Source organism: Grammomys surdaster, unplaced genomic scaffold, assembly GCF_004785775.1.
Source record: "Grammomys surdaster isolate TR1022 unplaced genomic scaffold, NIH_TR_1.0 309, whole genome shotgun sequence".
Lineage (NCBI taxonomy): Eukaryota > Metazoa > Chordata > Mammalia > Rodentia > Muridae > Grammomys > Grammomys surdaster.
The window spans coordinates 1,219,857-1,234,372 of NW_021604728.1; the positions used below are offsets into that span (position 1 = coordinate 1,219,857).

The following is a 14,516-nucleotide window of genomic DNA, read 5'->3' on the forward strand; positions in this document are numbered from 1 at the left end:
TTTTTTTTTTTTTTTTTTTTTTAAGACCACTTGTTCTTGCAGAGGACTTGGGTTTGCTTTCCAGCACCAATATGGTGGTTCACAACTATCTGCAACTCCAGTTCCAGATGATCCAACAGGCTGTATGCCTGCAGGCAAAAGAACATTTATCTACAATTTATTTTAGGGGTTAGTGGGATGGCTTAGCTGTTACAAGTGCCTATTGGTCTTACAGAGGACCCAAGTTCAATATCCAGCACCCATGTTGAACAGCTTGTATCCACCTATAATTCTAGCTCTAGAGGATCCAGCCCTCTTTTCTGGCCTTCGAAGGGCACTCATTCATGTACACATACCCACGCTTAAGACACATGTGCACGTACCTAATTGAAAAATAAAGTCTTGGGACTGGAAAGATAGCTCAGCGGTTAAGAGCACTGACTGCTCTTCCAGAGGTCCTTAGTTCAATTCCTAGCAACCACATGGTGGCTCACGACCATCTGTAATGAGATCTGATGCCTTCTGGTGTATCTGAAGACAGCTACAGAGTACTCATATAAATAAAATAAAAGCTTAAAAACATAAAATCTTAAAAAAAGTATATGTGTGTGTGTGTGTGTGTATGTATGTTCATGTGTGTCCCTGATGTGGGTGCTAGTAAACTCATTCTGGTCTTCTACCAGAACAGTAATGCTCGGTATCCCTTGTAAGTTTATATAAAAATTATTTTATTATTTGTGTGTGTGTGTCTATGTTGTGTGTATGTGAATGCCTATGGAAGTCAGAAGAGGGTGTCAGATCTGGAGCTAATTACAAATGGTTATGAACCACCTGATGTGGGATCTGAGAACTGAATTCAGGTCCTCTCAGGGCTAAGCCATCTTTCCAGCTATCCTGAACTTTTTTATTTTTTTTTAAGATTTATTTTATAAAATAAAATAAATTTTAAGCAGAAAGATCTGGGGTTCAAGGCTGGCTTCATCCCTGTTATCATGTTTGAGGCTGTCCTAGAATACATGAGACCCTATCTCAAAAAAAAAAAAAAAAAAAGGTCCTCTCAGGGCTAAGCCATCTTTCCAGCTATCCTGAACTTTTTTTTTTTTTAAGATTTATTTTATTTATATGAGCACACTGTAGCTCTATTCAGACACACCGGAAGAGGATATCAGATCCTATTACAGATGGTGGTGAGCCACCTTGTGATTGCTGGGAATTGAACTCAGGACCTCTGGAAGCAGAGCAGTCAGTGCTCTTAACCACTGAGCCATGTCTCCAGCCCCTATCCTGAACTTTAAAAAGATCGTTTATTATCTGAAGTTTCACACGTGTGTGTTTTGGTCATATCCACCAGCTTCCTCTGGGGCTCCTCCCTAACACACTTCCCTCCTTTTTTTTTTTTTTTTTTTTGAGATAGGGTCTCATGTATTCTAGGACAGCCTCAAACATGATACAGGGATGAAGCCAGCCTTGAACCCCAGATCTTTCTGCTTCAGCCTCAAGTTCTGGGATTATAGCAGTGGTTCTCAAACATCCTAATGGTGTAACTCTTTAAATACAGTTCCTCATGTTGTGGTGACCCCCAACCATAGAATTATTCCATTGGTACTTCATAACTGTAATTTTGCTACTGGTTTTAAGTTGTAATGTAAATAAATATCTTATGTGCTGGAATATCTTATATGTGACCTACAGGTTGAGAGCCACTGGATTACAGGCTTGTGCCATCAAGCTCGGTTAATTCCTTCCTTTCTTCTTTCTTACTGTGTTTTAAAAATTATAATCTTTTTCAAACTCGCACAGCAGTCCTACCTCCTCTTGGCTGTGGTTTCTCGTGCATTTCTCTGATGCTTAATGATGCTGGATGTATTTTCAGACTTCTGCTCACTTTTTGTTTAAGGGGCTAGTCTCCTATTTCCCAGGAAGATAGGGCGCACCCAGTGGACGCAATCAGGTCCACCCTAGCTGTCCTAACCATCTTCACAGGCTGGAGCGAGTCCCTAGGTGGCGTAACGGAGCGAAACTCCGGTTGGGTAACGCCTCCAGCTGACGGGGCCACGCCCCCCGAGTCTACCCGAACGTCCCTGAGCCCTGAGGCTCCGCCTCGTGCTGACGAAGCCACGCCCCTCCCCGAGTCTACCCGAACTTCCCCGAGCCCTGAGGCTCCGCCTCCTACAGGCGAGGCCACGCCCCAGCCAGCAGGCACTGTCGTGCGAGCCGACTCGCCTCCAACTGACCTAAGCGGTCTCGGCTCGCACAGATGAGGCCTTTCGGAGGCGGCCCTGAGGTAGCCCTCAGCTCTCCAAGCCCAACCCAACGCTCCTCCTCCATACAGCCCCGCCCCTAATCGCCCTGATCAGAGCCGCTTCGGTCCCGCCTCGGCTGTCGGCAGCGCCTTAGCTTCAGGCGACCTCGCGCGGCTGTGACAGGCGCTACAGGACAGGTAACCGTTAGTCCCTCGCCGCTCGCCGTAGCCTCGGCGCTGCTACTTCCTGTGCCCGCGGACCCGGATGCGCCGAGCGGCTGCGGCGCGCTCGAGCCTCTCGGCTGTCCTGACGCGGTGGAGCGCGGCTCCCGGTGCAAGTGAACCGGACGGCGTCAGCGGGGTGAGAGGGCGGGATGGTGGGTGGCAGACGGCGGTGTCGTGCCGGACGGTCGTCGTCAGCGGTGCTGCAGCCCGCGTCGCGTCGGGCCCAGGCCGCGGCGGCGCTTTGTCGTGGGCGGGCGGGGCCGAGGGGCCGGGCGGCGCTGAGAGGGACCGGTGGCTCGGCGCGTGGTCCGGTCTCGGGAAGGCCCTTCTGTGATCCGCGCTCTCGCGTGCCGGGTTCTGGGCAGGCGCGCGGCCGTTTCCGAGCGCTCGGAAAGGCGGGGCGCTTAACGCCCGCGGCACCGTTGGTCGGCGGCGCGCGGCTTCCTTTCGCTACGTAGAGCCTTGAGCTGAGGCAGAGCGGGAAGGACTCCGGGGACCTGGGAGAGCTCCCTGGGCCGGGGGCTCCGAGGTGCAGCATCAGCCGGCGAGCCGCTGTCTCCACAGGTCTGTCCCTAGGTCTGTCCTGTATCCCGGAGCACCGCGACTTGGAATTGGTGGTTGCGCTCATCCCTGGCGGGATATTTGCGCCTCCTGTGCTCTCGATATTATATGTGACAAAACGGTGGTTTTATTTCGTTTTTGATGTTTTTGTTTTCCATTTTAAGACAGGGTCGCACGGCTGGCTTTTTTAACTCGCCATTTAGACCAGGGTGGCCTTGAACTTACGAAGATCTGGGGTTCTTGTGTGTCTGTGTGTCTCTGTGCGTGTGTGTATGTGTGTGTGTGCGCGCGCGCGCGCGCGTGCGTGTGTGTAAGAGAGTGTGTGTGTGCTGTACACTTTGAATGGCCCACAAGGCAAGCCGCATGTTAACTTTAAATCTTCTGTTTACGTATTTAGGTTTTCTGAGACAAAGTCTCATGGAAGTCCTGAATCAGCCTGAGCGGAACTCATTAAGTAACCTAAGTTGGTCTGTAGTTCTTAGCAATCCAGACGCCTCAGCCTTGGTACTGACTGGGGTTGCAGGTGTGAACCATCATGCCGGGCTGTTTTATTTACTTGTTTTTGAAACGAATCTTACTTTGTGTCCAAGGCTGGCCTCGAACCTTGGCCTCAGGTTATCTGCCTACCTCAGTCTCTTTAACTGGGAGTGCCAGTGCCTGCTGTGGTGCCTAGTCCCCCCACTTATTTATTTTTTAAAAAACATGGTGTCACTGAGTAGTTCTGGCAGGCCTGAAACAGGCTGACCTCAAAGTCAGAAGAGATCTACCTGCCTCTGCCACCTGAGTACTAAAGGATTGAAGGTGTACTCCATACCTTCCTTCTTCCCCACCAATTTTTTTTTTTGTGTGTGTGTGTTTTGAGACAGGGTTTCTCTGTGTAGCCCTGACTGCCCTGGAACTCACTCTGTAGACCAGGCTGGCCCACCAAATGTTTTAAAAACTCAGGATAGTCTAATAACGAAAGTGCCGTTATTTCCTTTTATTCTATTCTTCTAACTTTAAAAAAATGTTTGGGATTATGTAATTAAACTGTTTTAAGTTGTATAGGTACCATGATCATCCAACTGTACAATAACTGCCTCATAATGTTGCTGATACAGTTGTCCCTGTGAGGCATTTACTGGTGCTGTGACTTTGTGTTGGGTTGCTCTTTGTGGCCCACTCAAGGCCATAAGAGTCTTCAGAATGGCTGTCAGTTGTTTTCTGGTTACCTTATTACAACTACATAGTAAGCTTTCCTTGGGTTAATGCTCTCCTCCAGTTGACTCTTTCAGCTCTCACCTGCCTTGTATTCCTGGGTGGGAGAGAATTTTTTGTGTGCTCTCAGTCACCATTTCCTTCTTTTTCTGTAGTGGCTTTACTTAACCTTTTGGTGACTTCCTCTCCATTGATTTAGGCTCCACTGTTCTGGCTGTCCATGATTTTTTTTTTAAATAAATATATATTTACATATATATTTTCCTTTTTTTTCTGTGTGTGTTTGTGTCTGCCGTGTATAAGTGCCTGCCAAGACAGGAGGGTGTCTGATCTTCTGTGATTATGAGCTATGCAGTGTGGGTGTTGGGATTCAAACTCAGATCCTCTTGAAGAACAGCATTTACTCTTGACTCCTGAGCTATCTCTTCTACTCTGTCTTTTTTATGTGTATAGGTGTTTTGCCTATATGTATATCTTTGTACCACTTGGGTGCCTGATGCCCACAGACGCCAGAAGAGGGAATCAGATACCCTGGAACTGGAGTTACAGAGTATTGTAAGTCACCGAGAGTTAAACTCATGCCTTCTGGAAGAGTAGGGAGTGCTTTTAACTGCTGAGCCATCTTTCCAGCCCCTGTCCATGAGTTTCTTGAGGCTGAAAAGCAAACAAGTGGAAGCATTGTCTTTTTTATTTATATCTATTTATTTGGTTGGTGAGCCATAAGTGGCCTTGAACTACGTAGACCTGTCTCAACTTGAACTTGTGATCCTCCTGCCTCTGCCTTCTGAGTGTTTCCATTACAGACAGGCATGTGCCACCCTTCTTGGCTGAAAGCCTCAATTTTAATATGTTTAATCTTTGTGAATGTGTGTGGTACTGGGGATCAAATTCAAGTTTCTCCACATGCAAAGCAAGCACTTAACCATTGAGTTATCCCTAACCCTTATCCTTAAACACTTAATGTTTTAATACCCTTAGTAAATGGTGTTAGTTTTTGGTGTTTGTCAAATGACTTATTTGGGTATGGAAAGTGTTCTTGAACATGGTTCTCAGGGGTTGAAGCAGACTACGTTTGTGGGAGAATTTTGGAATGTGAGGGTACTTTGTTGGGGAGAAGAGAAGCAGTTTTGTGTAGCTAGACCTCAGTGATTGGGTGATGGACGGCCTTTTAGTGTAGCTGCCATTGTTCTGCTTTGGAGCTTGAACCCTGTTGGGTTCTGGCTCTCACTGAGTTGAAGATGAAGACCGGTTAGCCAATACTAGCCATACCAACTGCTGACTCCCAAAACCTGCCTGTGTAGGCCAGAAGGAGTAGTGATAAAACAGTTCACTGGTCAGGTGAGCCTTTCCCTTTGTGATTTTCTGTGGCCATTTCTCCAAGTCCAATTTCACTGTCCTGGCTTTCAGGGAGTGTGTGTGTGTGTGTGTGTCTTGTAGAGGTTGAACTAAAATTAGAATTTAGTAGCCCATGCTTGGGAAGCAGAAACAGGTGCATCTTTATGAGTTTGAGGCTAGCCAGGTGCTACATAATGAAGTCATGTCTTGAAGGAAGTAAATAAAAATAAAGTTAGAATTTAAACTGAGTTAAATGGATTATTGGGGCATGTAAATTAAAATCATAATTAGATGTGATCTCATCCCAATTAAAGTGACAGTTAACAAAAAGACAATAACATGTTGGTGAGCCTGTGAAAAAGACAGCTATGATATATAGTTGGAAGGAATGTAAATTAATACTGCTAAAATGGACCTAGAATGGGAGAAACCCAAAAAACCTAAAAATCAGAACTACTTATGACCGAGCAATCCCATTCCTAAGTATATCCAAGGGAAATGTAGTCAGTATACAGAAGAGACACCTGCATCACCCTGTTTCTTTCAGCACTGATCACAATATCCAAGATACAGAGTCAACTCAGGGACTATCTGGGACTGAGTGGGAAAGAATGTAATGTCTGTATGCATACACACATGGTGGAGGATTCAGTTATAAGGAGAATGAGGTTGAGTCATTTGCCACAGATTTGATGGAATTAGACGTTTTGTAAAGTGAAATAAGCCATTACACAGTGCTGTGAGGAAATGTCAGCAGTAACTTAAGAATTTTACTTTGGTTCACAGTTTAGAAGATACAGTCATGGTGACTAGAAGGGCTTGGTCTGTAGTGGTTGGAGTACATGGTGTACATTGTTCACATCTCAGTGAGTCAGGTAGCACAGAGCTTGGACTGTAGTAAGAAGTGGAGGTGTCACCTCCAAGGCCCACTCTAGTAATCTACTTCTGTTCACTAGGCAATATCTCCTGAATTCCTAAAATCTTCTAAAACAGTACCACCAGTTGGAGACCTGATGTTTCATCAAACACATGGGTGTAGAAGACATTTTAATATTTATAACATTCTGTCTTTGGTCCCATAGACTTAGAACATTCCATAATGCAGGATATCTTCACTCCAGCTGTACAAATCCCCATGGTCTTAACCATCCCAGTACTGTTTAAAAGTTCAAAGAGTATTTTGAGACTTAAGGCAAGCTCATAGCTGTGAACCCTTGTTAAAAATAAAAAATATTAAGTATCTCCAGTATACACACAGTAAAAACATTGCTGTTCTAAAGTAGAAGAATAGGAAGATGGCTAAGAAATACCAGACTAAAGCAGGACTGAAGCCCAGCAGAGCAAATACCAAACCTGTAGTTTCATATTTATCATCTGGAGTTGTACTATGTGAGTTTCAACAGGCTTCATCTGCCTTACATGTAGCACATGTGGACTCTTTCTTGGGCCAGCTCCATTTGGTGGTGCCTGCAGCTTTTCTTGGAACATCTTGGTTATCTTCAACATCCTAGAATTGCTTTTGCAACTCAGGCTTACTTTTCACAGCTTCATGAACAGATCTCAGGTTCTTAACGTAGATCTGATCTTGCATGCTACACATTGCACACACACACATATACATATACATATACATATACATATACATATACATATCTGCTATTTTATTTGCAATTCAGATGTTATCCCCTTTCCCCATTTCCCACCCAGAAACGTCTGGAGACTGTTCCACCTGGGTATCCATCCCATGTGCAGTCACCAAAGGTAGACGCTGATGTGGATGCCAGGAAGTGCTTGCTGACAGGAGCCTGATCTAGCTGTCTCCTTAGAGGTCTGCCAGAGTCTGATATATACAGAGGCAGATGCTCACAGCTAACCATTGATCTGATCATGGGGTTCCCAATGGAGGAGTTGGAGAGAAAACTGAAGGAGCTGAAAGAGTTTGGGACCCAGAGCAACAATACTAACCAACCAGAGCTCCCAGGGTCTAAACCATCAGCCTGGGAGCACATAGGGAGGGACCCATGGCTCCAGCTGTATATGTAGGGGAGGATGGCTTTGTCGGGCATAGGTGGGAGAGGAGGTCCTTGGTCCGGTGAAGGCTGGATGCCCCAGTGTGGGGGGACTTCGAGGACAAGGAGGTGGGAGTGGGTGGGTGGGTGAGTGGGGGCACATTATCATACACATTGCTTCTTTTGTCTCCTTATTTTCTGGAACCTTGGATCAAGCCTCTGTGACCCTTAACACTTATACTTCTGCATGCCTGCAAAACCAGCAGTGCATGGGTAATGCCAAGTTGTGCTACCTGCTTGAGAGATATCTAGTGTATGTCTGTGTTTACATGCCCTGATTAGGTTCTTCAGAGACTCTCTGTTTATTTAGAAATAGTCTTGCAAGCTGAGCCTAGCTGATCTGGAACTTGCTGTATGGACTATGCTAACCTCCCATTTGTGGCACTAGTGCTTTTGCCCCAAGTACTTAGATTACATGCATGTACCACCATTTCTGCATTTAACATTCTCAATGGTGCAGACTTTTAATCCCAGCACTTGGGAGGCAGAAGCAGGTGGATCTCTTAAGTTTGAGGACGGCCTGGTCTACAGATGGAGTTTCAGTCAGTACAGCCAAAGGTACACTGAGAAACCCTGTTTGGGCTATTTTATTGGGTTCTTCTATCTTTACCTCCCTTCCAACTCCCCAACATTAAGTAGGAGAGTAAGATGGTTAGAGGGGAAAGATGGCATAGATCTCTTTAGACTACTTCCTGCTGATTAGGGACTTTGGTTTCCTAGGGACAAGTCCAGTCTTTGTTATCAGAATATCTCCAAACAGCAATACACCCTCTAGTGGCTCTCCCATCTATACCCTCTCCAGAGTACCTACCCTAGAATTAAGGCAAACTCATAGCTGTGAACCACAAATGGCAAAAATCATGCCCCTGCTAGTGCACTAGCAAACCATAATCATCTGCCTTGAAACAGCCTCTCATTCTATACCTGGGATTAAAACAAAAACGTATTCATGTAACATAACTGGGTTTTTTAAGAAACCAAAATTCTCACTGTAAAACCCTGTCTTGAAAAAAAAAGTTTTCAAATGAGTTTAAATTTTTATATTATGAAAGCTTCAATGAAGTATTTATTTTAGGATTTATTGTTATTATTTTAAAGTTGCGTGTGTATGCCTGTGGAAATGAGGCATTACATTTAGCAGGAACTAGAGTTACTAGAGTTGTGGGTATGGGAATCAAGCTTGGTCATCAGTGAGAGCTGAACCACCTCTCCAGCTCCCCGTTCACGAAGTCTTGCCTTTAGGGCACTTTTCCTCTGGTTTCAGTGTGACCTTTCCCTTACTGGCATTAATCTTTTCAACAATTACAACAGCTTTGGTCTCTTGTCTGTAACTGTAAATGTGCTCATTCTTCTTCCCTCACCGAGTGCATATTTGCTCTGAATTCCTACTGTAAAACCAACGGCAGCCAGCAGTAGCCTTGCTATACCTTGAATGTTACAGTGTTTTGAAATTTTTTCTTCCAGATTAGTTAGTATTTTACTTTTGAAGTCAGTCTCAAAATTTCAGGACACAGGCAGAACATAGATTCTGTGCCAGAATGTAACAGAAACATCCTCTAGTCCAGCTCTGACAGACTTGGTTCTCACCTAAAACCTCATGAGTAGTGTAGTCTTTACTGTCTACATTTCTGTTGGCATTTCGTTCTTCCACGTACCCACAGGACTGTCCCATTAAGAGTTGCAAACACAATAGTGCAGGGCTTCTCCAGCTCACCTTTCTGTACTTTCCCCTTTCCTCTACTCAGCTCCAAAGACCTGTGAATCACTTGGTCTGATAATAACTGCAAGGACTTCTTGGTGTTACATGTGCTAGGAATGGAGCCTATTCATTGTTGAAGAGCAGTCGGTTCTCTTAACCATGGAGCCACCTCTCAAACCCTTGGAAAGCAGTTTTTAGATGAGTGGCTTCTTTATCTTATAGTTGATGGTATTTGTTATATATGTGTGTGTGTATGTGTGTGTATGTATGTATATATATATATTTATATTTGGGGTCCTGAACACATCTCACTGTATAGCCTAGTGTAGCTAGCCATCTTGTTTAGGGATTTTTTTTGTTTTGATTCATTTCAAGTTCTGGGATTACAAGAGGCTGCCACACCTGCCTGACTTTTCTTAATGTGTATGATTGTCTTCTGTGCATGTATGTCTACGTGCTATGGGTTTGCAGTGCCTGCAGAGGAAAGAGAGGGTGTCAGATTCACTGGAATTAGGTGGGGCGCATGCCTTTAATCCCAGCACTTGGGAGGGAGAAGCAGGTGGATCTCTGTGAGTTCCAGCCCAGCCTGGTCAACAGAGTGAGGTCTAGGACAGCCAAGGCTACATAGAGAAATCTTGTCTTGAAAAAAGAAAAAATCTCTCTCTCTCTCTCTCTCTCTCTCTTGCTCTCTCTCTCTCTCTCTCTTGCTCTCTCTCTCTCATGTGTGTGTGTGTGTGTGTACACATACATACAGATTGCATAAAAATTAGAGACTTTTGTAAGCTGCAATGATAGGTGCTAGGAATTGAACCCAGGTCCTCTGCAAAAGCATCAAAATCTCTCAACCACTGATCCATTTCTCCAGCCCCACCTGCTTGACTTGTGGTTTCTGGGGATTCTAAATTAGGTTTTGTGGTGTACTTTCTCATTTTATACACACATTCTTTATCTAGAGCATTGTTTTTGCTTATGTGTTTTACCCTTTTGTTTATGTGATAAGCATTTTTTAAATTTCATTTTTTAAAATTTGTGTGTGAGTGAGATTGCAGGTATGTATGAGAGAGAGAGAGAGAGAGAGAGAGACAGAGAGAGAGACAGAGAGAGAGACAGAGAGAGAGACAGAGAGAGACAGAGAGAGAGACAGATAGAAGACAGACAGACAGACAGACTGACTTGAAGTCTGTTCTCTCCTGCTATGTGGTTCCTGGGAACTGAACTCAAGTTGCTAAGCTGATAGATTGGTCTGTCCATTGAATCATCTTGTGGGCTTTTTTTTTTAAAGATTTATTTTTATTTTATATCTATAGAAGGTTTGTTTACATATATATGTCTTTATACCATATACATGAATATTGCTGGAGGATGCCAGAAGAGGACACCAGATTTCTTGGAACTGGAATTACAGATGGTTGTGAGCCACCATGTGGATGCTGGGAATTAAACTTTGGTCCTCTTAACCATTGAGCCATGTCTCTGCCCTGTAGGTCAAATTTTTAAGCAAAAAAATTTAAATTGATAAGTCTATTTTCTTAGATTCTGGGAATAAGAGTCACTACATCAAAGATTATAGAGTATCCAGGCCCTTTCCACTTTCATACTGCCCTCTGAGTTCATTCCCATTCAGTGTTTTATGGGTTGAGGACCATTTGAAATCTGTCACCTCACCTTGCTTTCTAGACTCCCTGCAGCAGTGTGTCTAGTGGTCTGCCACTTGTGTGGTTTAGGGCTTTCTGCATGCAGGCTTGTTTATCTTGGGTATGTAAGTGGTGACGTTGGACAGTCTCCTCAAGCTGTTAGGCAGATGTTTGGTTTTCTCTTGGTTAGTGTTTCAGTGCCCTTGACAAGTGTATTCTCTGGTGCTGGTGGTAGCCATTTGTCCTACTGTACTCAGATGTCCTTGCAGAGATGTTCTGCCTGCTGGAATTTTTACGTGGTAGAGAAGTGCTCCTACTACCCAGCTCTATCTCTAGCCCCTGTTTTTGAATGTTTTTCTTAATGATTTTTATTTTATGTGCATTGATGTTTTGCCTACATGTATGTCTGTGTGAGGGTGTTGAATACCCTGGAACCTGAGTTACAGACAGTTGTGAGCTGCCATGTGGGTACTGGGAATTGAACCCTGGTCCTCTGGAAGAGCAGCCAGTGTTCTTAACATCTGAACCATCTCTCCAACCCCTTTTGAATTTTTGACATTTTATTATTTTTCTCTTTGTATAGCCCTTGCTGTCCTGGAACCCTCTCTGTAGACCAAGCTGTCCTTCAACTCACAGAGTTCCTTCTGTCTTTGCCTCATGAGTGCTGGGATTTAAGGTGTATATCACTATAGCCTGGCACATTTTTATCCTTAAAATACTCATTTTTGAAGCAGGATCTCATGTATATCTGGATGGCTTGGAACTTGCTCTGTAGGCCAGCTGGCTTTGAACTCAGAGAGATCCTCCTGCTTTTGCCTTCTGAGTGCTGGGATTAAAGGAGTATCTCTACTCCTGGTATTTAACATTTTAAAATTGTATATATTTTTTTCTGTTTTTGTTTATGTATAATGTGAGTGCTCTCTTGTATGTGTTTTGTATGTATGTGTATATGAGTGCAGATGCTGGTGTGGAGGTCAGAGGGCAATCTCTAGTGTTTGCTCTTACCTTCCACTTTGTTTGAGATAGGGGCTCTTCAAAACTATATATACCAGGCTAGGTGACCTGTGACCTGGGCGTTCTATCTCGGTTTCCTGTTTCAATGTAGGAGCCTGGGGATTACAGATTACCGTGTCCTGCTTTTACGTGGGTCCTGGTAATTGAAATTCAGATTCTCTTGTTTGTACAGCAAGTGCTTTACTTACTAAGCTATCTCTGAAGCTTGAAGTCCTTTCAGTTCCTGCTATTGCTTTAGCTACAACTTTATTGTTTTAGGGGCTACAAAATTGAATTCTTTTCAGGGATTATTACATTTCTGGGTTTTTATTTTATGTCTTTTACATTTTAGTATAACTATTAGTATACTAATAGTTACTATATTAGTGTTAGCTAATAAAAATGCTTAATTAATTGATACATGCTTTTTGATGCATTTGTGTTAAATTTTCTCAGTATTTTATTATAAGTTTTTATCCCCATCTTTTTTTGCCCTGGTTTTGTGACTTGTTCTACTTGAGCTGCTCTGGTTTTGCAACCCTTTTGGCCTGACCTCCTGATAGCTGGAGTCATGGATACGGCCACGGCCACCACATGTAGATTATGAATTCTTTTTTTTTTTTTTCTCAGGGTTTCTCTGTGTAGTCCTGGCTGTCCTGGAACTCACTCTGTAGACCAGGCTAGCCTCGAACTCTCGAACTCAGAAATCCGCCTGCCTCTGCCTCCCAAGTGCTGGGATTAAAGGCGTGCACCACCACCAACCGGCAGGATTATGAATTCTTTTATGTGGAGGAGATCCTTTTTGTACCTTCATTTTGTTGACTCAACATTCTGGGATTTTTGCAAGGAGATCATTGTATATGCTTTTCTGGTTTTGTGCCAATTCCTCCATAATACTTATATATAAGATTAGGAACTTTTATTAATTAGCTTTTTGTTACTCTGAAAAATTATCATAAAAGTGAAAAGATTGATTTGGCTCATGTTTCAGAAGTTCAGTCTATGGTTCCATGAGGCCATTGTTTCTGGGTGGTGGTGAGGCAGAGCAGCAACAAGGTGTGGAGGAACAAAGCTGCTCACTCATTGGCCATCAGGCGCAGGTGAGTAAGGCAGCAAGGGACTAAGGATAAGACATACCCTTTTACATTTACTCCCAGCGTTCAGGAGACAAAGACAAGTAGAGCTCTTGAGTTTGAGGCCAACCTGATCTACAGGTGAGTTCCAGGACAGGCAGGGCTACACAGGAAAACCCTGTCTTGAAAATCAAAAACAAAAACAACAAAAACAAACCAAAAAGACCTACCCTTAAACCATACTCTCAGTGACTTACTTACTCCATCTATCCTCATCTTTAGCTTTTCACTACTTCTCATTGTGCCGTAGCCCTTATTGGTGAGCTTTTCATAGTCAGACCACTGCAGGAATCATAGCTTGTTCTGAAAATACTGTATGACTCAAAGCTTCCCTGTATATACATAAGTGATTTATACTCTCATTCATCCCCCTCTCCTTATTTCTTTTTTGAGATAAGGTCTTGCTATATAGTCACTGTGTAGTCTTGAACTTGCAGTAACACTCCTGCTTCAGCTTTTGGAGGGTTGGGATTGCTGGTATATGCCACTATTCCTGGCTTGATGATATGTTTTTTTTTTCTTTTCTTCTTTTTTTCTTTTTTGATGATGTTTTTGATTTGAAAGTCTTGCATATATTTTAAGTTTTTAAAATTCATGGCTTCTTTATTTCCTTTCTATTTTCTGATAGAGATAAGCAGTGGTATCCTTGAGATGAGGCTGCTGCTTGTCTTGGTGGCAAAATGTGCTCTTAAATGAAATATTTGTGTGTGCACGCACACAGGTTGTATGATGTGCTGTGATGTATGTGTAAGAGGTAAGAGGACACCTTGGGGGTTTGACTCTTCTTCTACCACATGGGACTTAGGGATTGAACTCAGATCCTGAGGCTACTGCAATGCTGGGACTTGGGGCACTGTCTGTCCTGTGTTTGCTAAATGTCAGGTCCTGTAGATTTGCACCATTGTTTCTTCTGAGGAGGATGATGTTCTGTATTTTTGGTCAACTATGGTAGAAAATAGGCAGACTGAGAGGCAGCACTGGTGATCTGACACCAAATTGTTCTTCCCTGCTTCGTCTTCTGTTTTCTCCTGAAGCCTTTCCTCCCTGAGTTCTTTCTGTTCTTTCACCACTGTCTATAACAATCTCAGCTTGGCCTTCCTTTTGGTTATGCCATGGGGAGGACCACTTTGTTGCCATACATGTTTACAGGAAGACTGCCAGCCATTGGGAGCCATGTTGTACACTTGAGCTTTCCTTACCAAGGTGATGACAGTGTTGACCTGTGCTTGAAGGGACTGGTGGTCTCTTAGTGGGGACACACTCTTTTCCAGCAGCTTTCTTCTTATGGTCAACAATGTAACTATTCTGGTTTGTTCTTGGGAGGCAAATGTAGCTGTTTTGCATGTAAGGCCTGGCTAAACTAGTGAATCCCAAGAGGTACCAGAGTGGGGTTCTTTGGCACTGTGGCAGATGTCACAGGGTCATTGACAAAGTAGCCACTGCCTCTTT

General features: G+C 43.8%; 1 protein-coding gene across 1 annotated transcript in view; it reads left to right on the forward strand.

Moving 5' to 3' along the window:
* Positions 1-2,485: 2,485 nt before the first annotated feature.
* The window catches only part of Ep400 (E1A binding protein p400), a 107,646-nt gene continuing 95,615 nt past the window's right edge, over positions 2,486-14,516 (forward strand). The window contains exon 1 of the mRNA XM_028777403.1: positions 2,486-2,582. The gene's annotated coding sequence lies outside the window, so the exon portion shown is untranslated. The remainder of the gene's footprint in view (positions 2,583-14,516) is intronic.